We start from the raw sequence: 10770 nt of genomic DNA on the forward strand, positions 1-10770 counted from the left end.
TTTCTCTCTGTAACATGAATGAGAGTCCTCACATGCTCTCTCCGTCTTTGAGTGAGGACAAAGATAAACCTAAAAGCAGCAACCTTCCACCCCTCCAGCAGCAGAAGAGCGGGCTTACAAGGTTGAGGAACTGCAGGAGGAGGAGAACTGGGACTGAAAGGAACAGAATTGCTGGGAAAGGGCAGATGTGGACCATGATCATTCACTTTCTTATGTCAGACGCTTTTAATCACTGCTGACATTAAGTCGTAAGGAATCTCTGAACACTGGGGAAATCCAAGCGACTGAAAGACAGCTGCTATATGACAATCTTCAGAGAAGGGAAACATAATGGTCCAGCTAACCACTGGATGGCGAGACTGACATCCATCCCAAGCAAAATACCAGAAAAGCTGATCAGAAAGATGAATTACATCACTTAGCAGCATTCTATGGAATATCATGCTCTTTGGAGTGAAACCAGCTCACTGAGAAGTTACCACCTTTAGCTGGAATTCACTTGTATTAGTAATTCATTTAACTTAGCAGCACAACATTCTGATTTTAAAAAGCCACAACGAAATATGGTAGTGCAGAGTTTCTGTAAGTAAAGAACTTGTCAAGTGATGATAAAAAAAAAAAGAGTAATTCTAAAAAAATCACTGCTAAATATAAAGGTTTTTATAAAGATCTTGACAGGCAACAAGGTTCAATACAAAGCCATTGGTGATAACATTTGCAAAGTTATAAAAATTTAGAAGACTGGTAAATAATGCTGAAGACAGTGAAATGGAGCAATCTGGAGTGCCCTGTAGGCTGATTCTGTTTATCCACAATGCATTTTAATACAGCCAAATGCAAACACTCGCATCTCAGAATATGGTATGCAAGTCATTGCTACTGAATAGGGACTGCATCCTGAAATGCCAGTGATTCTTGAAAGGAACTAGGGATCAGAGTGAAAAATGAATACAATTCATCCCCTGAGCTCCCAGGAAGGAGCTGCTGCAAAGGCAGCTAATGCAGTTGCTGACCTAAGTGAAGTGATTTTACCTCTGTTTACAGATACGATGAGACTGATGCTTGGAACAGTGTGTACAGTTCCCATGTAAGTGTTTTTCAAATGATAGAAATTGGAAAGGGTGAGGAAAGAAGCTAGAAGAAATACTTGCAGGCTGAAGAAACTGCTTTGCATAGAAAAAAGAATTTGGTGAGTTGAGTAAAGCGAAGTACTTTCATGGGGAAGATACGGGTGCTGAATTATTTTAATCTGAAACATAGCAAGCACTTAGTGAAGCTGAAGCCAGATACATCCAAGTAAGAAATAAGGCATTGATCTCTAACATCATGAGCATTTAAACAGTGGGGCAAGCTACAAAGGATTTAATGGATTCTTTGTCTGATGTCTTTCTGTAATGTACACTTCACCCTAACAGAAGTTAGGCTTAAATTAAATAGAAGCGGTTGGGCTGAACACAGACATACTCATAAAAAAAAGTTTGGTAGCTTTGGTAGCTGTAGGAGGTCAAATTATATTATCTGATCATCTCCCCTTTCATTAAATTTTATTAATCATTTCCTTCCCGAATGTGATCGCATACCATGCATTCAATGCCAGAACTACCGAAAAGGGCTGTGCAAACCACAGCTTCAAAGCAGTGCAGGATTCGAAGAGGCAGCCTGGGAGTAAGGAAGTTGCGTTCCCATCCCCACCACACCACACAACTGTGGCACAGCTTCAACAGGAAAGCCAGGAGGGGATGGTGCTGGAGTACAGCTTGGCTTTTCACAGGGTTGCCTTTCTACCTTGGGAGGAGCAACTCTGGAAAAAGACTTCCACTCGCAATGGCTAATTATCAAAATCGAAATCTACCTTCCTGCTGTCACTAAATTAATTGTGATTAGCACGTTTCTGCCAAATGCTTTGCCTCTGATGAACGGCCACGTTTTAGAGAAAATATGATAACGGCTTTGGATATATCTTTGCAAACAGCATGCAGTACTCTTTCCAGCTGAAGCAGCCCCACTTCAATAAAAAAAAACAGAGCAGAGAGTCACAAAAATGATTAAAGCTTGAGAAAATGAGCCCCACAGTAAGAGTCCAGGAGCTCAAACTGTTTGGGTTATCAAGGAGAACAGCAACAGAGAACTTCCTCACAGTAAGTAACTACATGATGTAAGAAACAAACATTTCGTGACAGAGATCAAGCTAATTCTAGCAAGATCCAATTTACAGAATTTGAGGCTAATTAAATTCAAATTACAAATAAATGAGGATATCTATTAAAATAATTTACCTAGGACTATAGAGGCCTCTTCATCACTGAGCCTTTTTTTTTAATCAAGATTTTTTTTTTCTGAAGAAAACTATCAGACCTCTGTGGCGCAGAATTTTTCTAAGGATATCTGATGGTCCATGTTTTACATGAGATCAAAACAAGACCATGGTGGCTCCTTCTGGCCCTATAACTTACTTTTCTGCCTCAATCTTCTCTCCAGTGAAAAAGGAAGAAGGTTAATTCACAAACCTGAAGAGTTGCCACAAATATTAATTGACTAATAAAAAGGCATATAGCACTTGACTTACAAAGGGTGTTCTGCAAGTACCGGGGATCATATGTTGGGTTCCAGCACAGCTAAGGTTGTCTGACATAGCATATACATATAAACTTTCTTTAGTTTCCTTTAAAGAAAATATGCACAAGTTTTGCTACATTCAGAGCTTCTGAACCAAAAAACAGTTTGCATGTGCTCAGGAGACTTGTGGTGGTCTGACAGTTATCTATAGTTTCTGCCTGAGCTGAGCACACGTCATCCCCTTCATTCCTCCTACAGGCATCTGCACTACACATATGCATCCCCATGCGCTTTACATCCCTCCCCTCAGAGCAGCAAAGGCAGAGCCAGACCTTCCCTCTCGCTGTTCCTCCCCATCCTGGTGTGCTCTCCCTGCTCCAGCCGCTGCGCCCAGAAGCAAAGGACTCCAAACACCAGGCATGGGATGAGGAGTCGGCGTGGGAAGGGCTGGGAGGGGACAGAAGCAGGCCGCTTGTGGTCCTGAATCTCAGCATCCCTAAAACCTGCAGACAGACGCTGTGCCTCATTACGCTCAGAAAGGGACAACTGCTTTTGAATTATCACTAGGACTTCAAAGTAACCGTCAAAAATCCAGGATTTTTGCCAGAAATCGGGTGGCCTGCGCCTCCCAGCTGGAGTCTCCCACCCAGGTCTCCTGCGTGCTCCTTTGCCATCACTGCTTGCGTTCGAGGGAGAAGTGTGAGCAGATGGAGGCAGACCCTGCCCAGCTCACGGAGCTTTGGGGAGGAATCAGGGCTGTGCTGCGGCTGTAGGAATGAGGGCTGCGTGAGTGTAGGAATGAGGGCTGCGTGAGGCACGGCACGCGATTACAGCCCGTGACATCAGAGGCATCAGCCCTCGTTTTCTGGGAGCCTTGGTCTGATTTCCAATGGTGATGAGCTCTCAGCGCTGCAGCTGAAGGTGCCCAGAACTGCTCTCTGAAGGAACGGACACCAAAGGCTGCACCTGCTGGAAAATCGCCTTCCGAGTGCCTGGCATTGCGTAAATGAGAATACATCTTTCAGATTTATCTCTCCTAATAAGACCATACGTCTCAGCAGTATAATAAAGATTAATTGAAAAAGATTAAATTAAGTGGTTTCAATGTACTTAGATATTAGAGTCACAATTATCACAGAACTGTCTGTGACAAAATTAATAGCACCGTGTTTGCATGGGATTTGAACAGTGCGTAGTATGGAACTGGGACCACAAGGTGAATGAGGACAATAGAAACAAAATACGCAATTTCTCAGTTTAGTATGAGATTAAGTTTAGTGCCTGTCCACATAGCTGAGGAATTCACATTTCATCTTTAACTCCCAGGTTTCCTAATTTGCAAGTGCAAGACTCTGAAACATGGCAGCCCTTTGCTACAGGGTGGATACGCAGCTACACTCTTCAGGAATCTTTAGTAGAACAATAAATTCAATCACTATTCTTCCCTCGCAAATGAGTTCATTTGGGGACTAAATTATCTCATCAGCCCTCCTTTCTTTATTTGTTTATATAAGAAAACCTGAAAATAAGTTCAAGGACACTTTTTTTGAGCCTTGAGGATGTAAATAGCTAACTTCTAAAAAAGCTTAGATGGAGGTGGGTTTTTTTTTAAGACATGTTTTACAAATTAAGCTTGTTTTAGAACTTTTAACATGTGCACTGTGTCACTTCAGAAAGGATACAGACCATAGCACGTAAAAAAAACCCACAGAAAAAATCAGATTGGCCATAAATCTGGTACAATACTTTATAGTTAGTGGAGTGGCATCTCTATACCAAGCTTGATTGTGGTTCTCTACTGTCTTTGCCACAGATCATCTGAGGACAATACGGGGCTGCCACAGCAGCGGAACTGTCCTTTCCACCGTAAGGTGTGAGCAGTGATGAAAAGTTTGCTACAGCTGGGGCAGTTAAGGTATTGTCTGACCCATATGGATTACATGATGATTAACAAGACATTAAGTCTCACATCGCAATCTTGCCCTCAGTAGAGATATTAGTGTAGCATGTTTCACCTTTAAATTCTCAGGAACATTACATCTTTGAGATCAATATCCCTCTGTTATTTTCCTGGTGCCAGACTAACAGGTCAAAAGAAGTAACTTCTGGAGAATGAAAAGCAGATGCTGTGAAAGCCTAAATATCTTTTCCATAGCAAATTTGAATAAAACCAGTAAGATAGGTCAATGAAGTATTTCTGCCATGAATGTGTAGTGTGGCAGGGCCGTAGTTCAGCTGTCTCCAACCTATAGCTAGTTCAGGTTCTGGGAGCAGCTTCATGCTGGCAAGACAGCTCAGTACAAGCTAACAACTTAAGTATATTTATCTAGTGTGTATTTAACTTTTTAGATAACTTCTGCCCCGATTTAGCTCTGTGCTGTCATGATAGTTTATCAGGTTTGCCTAGTTCACTGACTTGTCTACGCTACTCTGCAGTTGCAAGTGAGGGATAAATACCCTTAGATAAAAGAATAACAATTTGTTTTCACAAGACACACATGGCCTTGCATTGGCTGCGTTTTGGGTTGGTTTATCCTCACCCCACTGTGTGTTGCTCCACTCCCCTGTTCCACCATAAGGTCGTACATGTTCCAGCACCCATCCACCACCACGATGGGGTGAACTAGACATGTCACTCTGAGTCACAGAACTAGCCACAGGTTGCAAATGCAACTATGAACTACAAAGCTATGCCGGTCCTCCAAACGCTCTTCTAAGTTCACTAGCATTCCTGGTGTTACCCTCCCGACCACCTATGTTTTAATACTCTGCTTGTCATTTCATCAGATGCTGACTGTCTGGATTTTGGGACTCTCTTTGGAATACTAGATGAATGATCTTCAGTAAGACTATTTATCACCCTACATCCACCAGGACAAACTAGAAGTGTGGTGCAATTTTGGAGCAAACACTAACAACGTGATGAGAAACTCCGAGTTATACAAAGGGAGGCTGCAGATAGATGAGAGGATTCAACAGATGACAGACAAAGAGAGAAATACTAGGAACTGTTTTTAGGAGTTTTCTACTGTAAAGCCAAAATGGAACTAATTGAAATAGAATTTTTGTCAGGAAAGGATTGCTTACCCAAATCAGGGAGACTCTTCATGGTAGCCAGTAAGCTGGTGATCGCCTCCTGCAAGTGGGCCAAGACACAGCTCCAAGTGTTTTGAACACACCATAATTGCTCTCTCATTTCCCTGATTCCTCTCTTCCTGTCCATAAAAGGTTTCTTAAAAGGTTTTAGTTGCACTCCAGTGCAGAACAGAAGTCAAAATATGTGACATCTCATACATGTCATCTATCTAGTTTTTCATGTTTATATATATGATACATATGTCGCGTATGTATCATATATTCATATATTTCTGTATCACTAGAGACAGTGTGGAAAGAGAAAGAAGTGGCCGTCTCTGGCTCAGAGACATAGTGTGTCCTCAAAGGAGCCTCTGTGACACCAGGAGAACACAGCACAGCGTTTTGCCCAAGAAAAGAAAAAAAAAAAAAAAAAAAAAAAGAGGACTGGATCCAAGGCAAACAAAATGGGGACTGACATCTTTATTATTATAAAACTTCTTATGAAACGTCTGTGTGTAGGAGTGGGAGAGCAGGGAGAAAAATGCCTTATAAACCTAGATGTAACATCAGCTTGTTGGGAAGATGCAATCCTATTCTTCTGGCTTTGCTCTTCTGTGTTCCTCCTTCTCAGTGATATTCGGTCGGAGAAAAGGAGAAGCAGATGATGAAATGCCAAGACTCCCATAACAGAGGTTCAGCAGAGCTTAGATATATGAAGATCCACAGAAAAAAAGCCAAAAACTTTCAGGACAAAAATAAGGTGTTTTCCTCAAAGCTTGACATGGGAATGCAAAGAAAAATTGAAATGTAACTTGAAATATTTTCTCCTAGAACTGAGCAAGTTATGTTAACTTGATGCCTAAATTGACATTGCTATTATTGTTATTGCTGCAATTCAGTCTTTTAAAATGTTTTTGCTACAAGTGTAAGAAACACTGCAGCATTTGAAAGAAGCAGGTCACAGTTTAGAAAGGCAGACCGAGAGCCAGGCTGGCGTATGAGTTGTCAAGATTTTGCTCAGTTCTTGCAAGTGTTCAGTTTCATGAAGTACATGAAAATCAGAATGAAAACTTAAAAGTTCCTGTTCTTTCAGATAATAGAATCTGAAGACAAAAGTAAAAATAAAACCTGATGTAGCTATTATTTTTGAGATTACAAATGTAGCTAAACAAGTTATACGGGTTGAAAGGCTGGCTAGTTTTGTCTGCTGTGCTGACAAGGCACTACTCCAGCACCTTGGTTCGGATACGTACTCAAGTATTACTGCAGGTCATTAACTATGGCTGTATAAGTGTACGATTTCTTCCCCAGGAACACAAATTTCTCCTTTGTAAACAGTATAACATATCTATTCCTATTCTGTTTCTGAGATCTATGGACATATCTACATTTTTGTTTGTTATTCGACAATTTTTGGCACTTTCTATTGCAAATAATTTTACTCTTTTAAAGACACATCTCCAGAGGAAAAAATACATTTAAATACATTTGCAAGTTGTCTGCAGTACAACTCTGTCTTCTGTTTATATCTGTTACTACCCCATACTAATCAATATATAAAAATTTATTCTCATTATTAACCCCAGCAGTAGTATTTTCTATGTACTCCTTAAATTATTCATCATATATTTTTAGATTTTTAAAAACTAATTAAATTAAACTTTCATAAACAAGTAATGACTGCAAGTATTTCACTTTATATAATCAGCGTAAGACGTGGAGGGAAATTTAATCTTTTGCCTTCAAAACTCCCATAACTTTTTTTAGTCTCTAAGATGAAAAAGCAAATGTTTTATGGGTACATCCTACCACAGTATAATTTGTTACAAAGCATTGCTACCATCCAAAACCACCTGACACTAATGAAGGAGCTAGTTTAACATTGACTGATTCTCACCTACTCCTGAAAAGCAGCGATAAACAGTAATTTTTCACTGAGTGAAAATCTTAGGGAATACCCCCACTTGCAGGGTAGGGGAGAGCTCTTTTAGCTGCTTTTATAGCATGCTTTCCTCCCTAGTCCCTGAACACACGTCTATCCCAAGACAGAAGGATTTTGTTAATCATTTCATCTTTGCAAACGGGGCTGAAAGGACCCTCAAGAGATCATACAGAACATCCCTCCCTGCTTCATACAGAAGCAGCTGTACCAAAACTATTCAGAGGTTTCAGATCAGAGAAATGGCTTGCAAGCATGAAAGCCTTGTCTGGTTTTTTTTGTAGCTAAATCAATTGATATAATAAAAAAGCGCCACATCTTTCTAGTCTTTTACATGCTTAGGCCATCATAGCTGTAATGACACAGCTGCTGAACCACTCCCAAAAGCTGCTTATACTGAAGAAGTATAGTTTCTATGAGTACCCCAGAGATTTTATTCCAGCATTTAACTATTACTAAAATCACAAATTTTTTCCCAAGCATCTTAACCTAAATTTTCCTTACTGTGATGTAAGATATGATTCTATCGTAATTTCTTGCCCCAGCTGACATGAACTTAAACAACAGTTTAAGCTCAATTAATTTTGCAGCTAACCCTATATTTCTAAAGATTTTTAACTTTTTCCCCTTTACTCTTCCCATCTCTAGACTAAACAATTATTTTAATCTTTTCTTCTAAATGATGTTTTCTAGGCATCTGATCATTCCTGCTCTTTCCTCTGGACTCTTAATTTGGTCTGTACTTTTTCTCAAGCTCTCAAATGATCACAATACTCCAGCTAAGGGCCTACCTGGGCCGAGTAACATGAAAAGATTATTCATTATCTTAGAAAAAACACTCCTATTTTTACACTCCCATTTTTACACACTGTTTTCACAACAGTGCAATGCTACTGACTCATATTTAGTTTGTGATCCACCAAATGTCCACATCCTTTTTGCCTCAGCCTGTGTTGCCTAGCCAGCTATTCTCCGTGCTGTATTTGCGTATGTGATTTACTGCTGACTGAAGGTAAGCGTTTGCACAAAACCTTACAGAATCGCATCCTCCTTGGTTTTCTGGAAGTTGTGACTGTCAAAAATCACTCTGAACTCGATTCTCATCTTCCAGGGTGCCTGAAACCTGTTTCAGCTTGGTGACCTCTGCAGGCTGAATGCCCACATCATTCAAACCATTCATGAAACCGGGAACAGCTCTGACCGACCCCTGCAGAGTCCCAACCTGAATGACACTCTTCCCAACATACCCCTCCAAAATCTCTAGTACCTTTATCCTTCGCCCACAGAACAACCTCAGCAAATTTTGCTTCCCTAGAAGACACTGCGTTTGTGGAAGGATTCCTCATTTGAGGGCAAGGAGAGGAAGATTCAATCTGACAAGTGCACCAGGAGTGCTCAGACATCAGAAAAACACATTTTGGAGAAACAAACCCCTGTGAAAGACGAGGCCAAGAAGAGCCACTTTCCAAACAATGCTGCCCTGACTGTGAGGTGAGAGCATAATATTTGGAATTTCAGCAAAGGAAAAAGTTCAAGAAGCTACTCAGCATCATGACTTCCAGGGATCAGTACACTACCAAATGTAGCAAACAGCTCCTGGGAAAGCAAGGCAATGACCCCAAAACTGCCACGTATTCAACTTCACTCTGTCTCAGCTCCAGCATTAACAGAGCAAGGAGAAATCCACTAACGGCGGATTTTTACAGTCCTAACAAGTAACAAAATTTGATTTTATGTTGTTAGCACGTTTTCCACAAGCTAAACCTACCAAAATGACCACCATTTAGCATCAATACAAATCAAGTTTAAGAGTAAGGAATAAATATTTAATATCTTTAATGCATTGACAGGGACTGCTGTTGAATACAGAGCCATAGCTCTGGTGCACCAGGCACCGCTGCAGTCACAGGACAGGTCAAATACATGATTACAAACAACGTGGTTTGCAGCCCCAGCTTAATAAGACTGCATCATGCAAATTTATTCATTGCCTACAGATGCAGCCTTGATTCAAAACCATAGACAGTACGGCCCAGCCCAAAGCAATCTCATCATGTGACAAGTACCTGGGTAGACTAAATGCTTTGCTCAGAGACACTCGTATTAAAGGTGTTCCACTGACACAGGCTGCTAAGCACTGCTGTCTTGCACAATTTTACACCATCTTCCTACACTTGCCCTGCTGCTGCATACCAGAAGGCACCTATCAGAGGGAAAGGGTAAGATCCAGCATAAGGTTTCAAAAACAAAGGTAAAAGAGACACGCTGGGGTTTCTTGCAATTGTAGCTGCGCGCCTGCATACCTGAGGATTGCACTTGAGCGAACAGATCCTACCTTGTCTACACTGCAATGGTGGTATCACACACTGGCCCTACAGACCTCGGGGGATCGTGAGTATTTGGGGTGCATCCCAGTTAGCATTATGTTGGCATCATTTCGTCCACCCCACCTGCGCAATCCCGGAAGACCATCCATTCAAATTCTGCAGTTACCCATGTCATATTTGTTATGTTGACAACAGCACAACACAGCCACAACTGCTACAGAAACCGCAAAGAGCATGACTCTGAAGGTAAGTTGAACGAAATCCAAAATTGCCAACAGGGAGCTCCGGACTGACAGAGACATACTACCAAAGCATTTCTGTCTCAGGATATTCGGCTGGTCCTTAACACTGAGTCAAATTCCTTGGAAAGCACCTTGAAATTTTCATTCTTCATGCAGACACAGGAGTCTGCTTTAGGGTCCTCTTCCTGGTAAAGCAAGCATCTACTCAGTACACTTAAGGCTGCATATTTGCCCTTGTATCCACTTTCTTTGCTTTGACCTCAAAATGTTTGTAGAAATCCTGGTCTGCATTTGCTAGCAGCAATTTGCATAGAGGGCCAACAACAAAACAGCTTCTCCCAGAGCTGCAGCTCTTACTTCTGCTAGCCAAGTACAGCCAGATTTATTCACATATATATTAGCATATACCTCTGACATATAACTGACCTTCTCATACCAGCAGGTAGCTGACAGGAAATTAATTTCTGGAGCAAAGACAATTTTTTGCTTTTCGCATCTTGTTGCAGCGATGGCCCATTCTGAGCATCAGGGAGCACTGCATGGCTGCAAAGTCCTCCTGTCCTGCTTGCCACGGCCATGTGGTGACAGTGACCACCACCAGCGAGCTGCCACAAGCAGGGCAGTTAGG

The sequence above is a fragment of the Falco naumanni genome, chromosome 3, assembly GCF_017639655.2.
Source record: "Falco naumanni isolate bFalNau1 chromosome 3, bFalNau1.pat, whole genome shotgun sequence".
In the NCBI taxonomy this organism is placed as follows: domain Eukaryota; kingdom Metazoa; phylum Chordata; class Aves; order Falconiformes; family Falconidae; genus Falco; species Falco naumanni.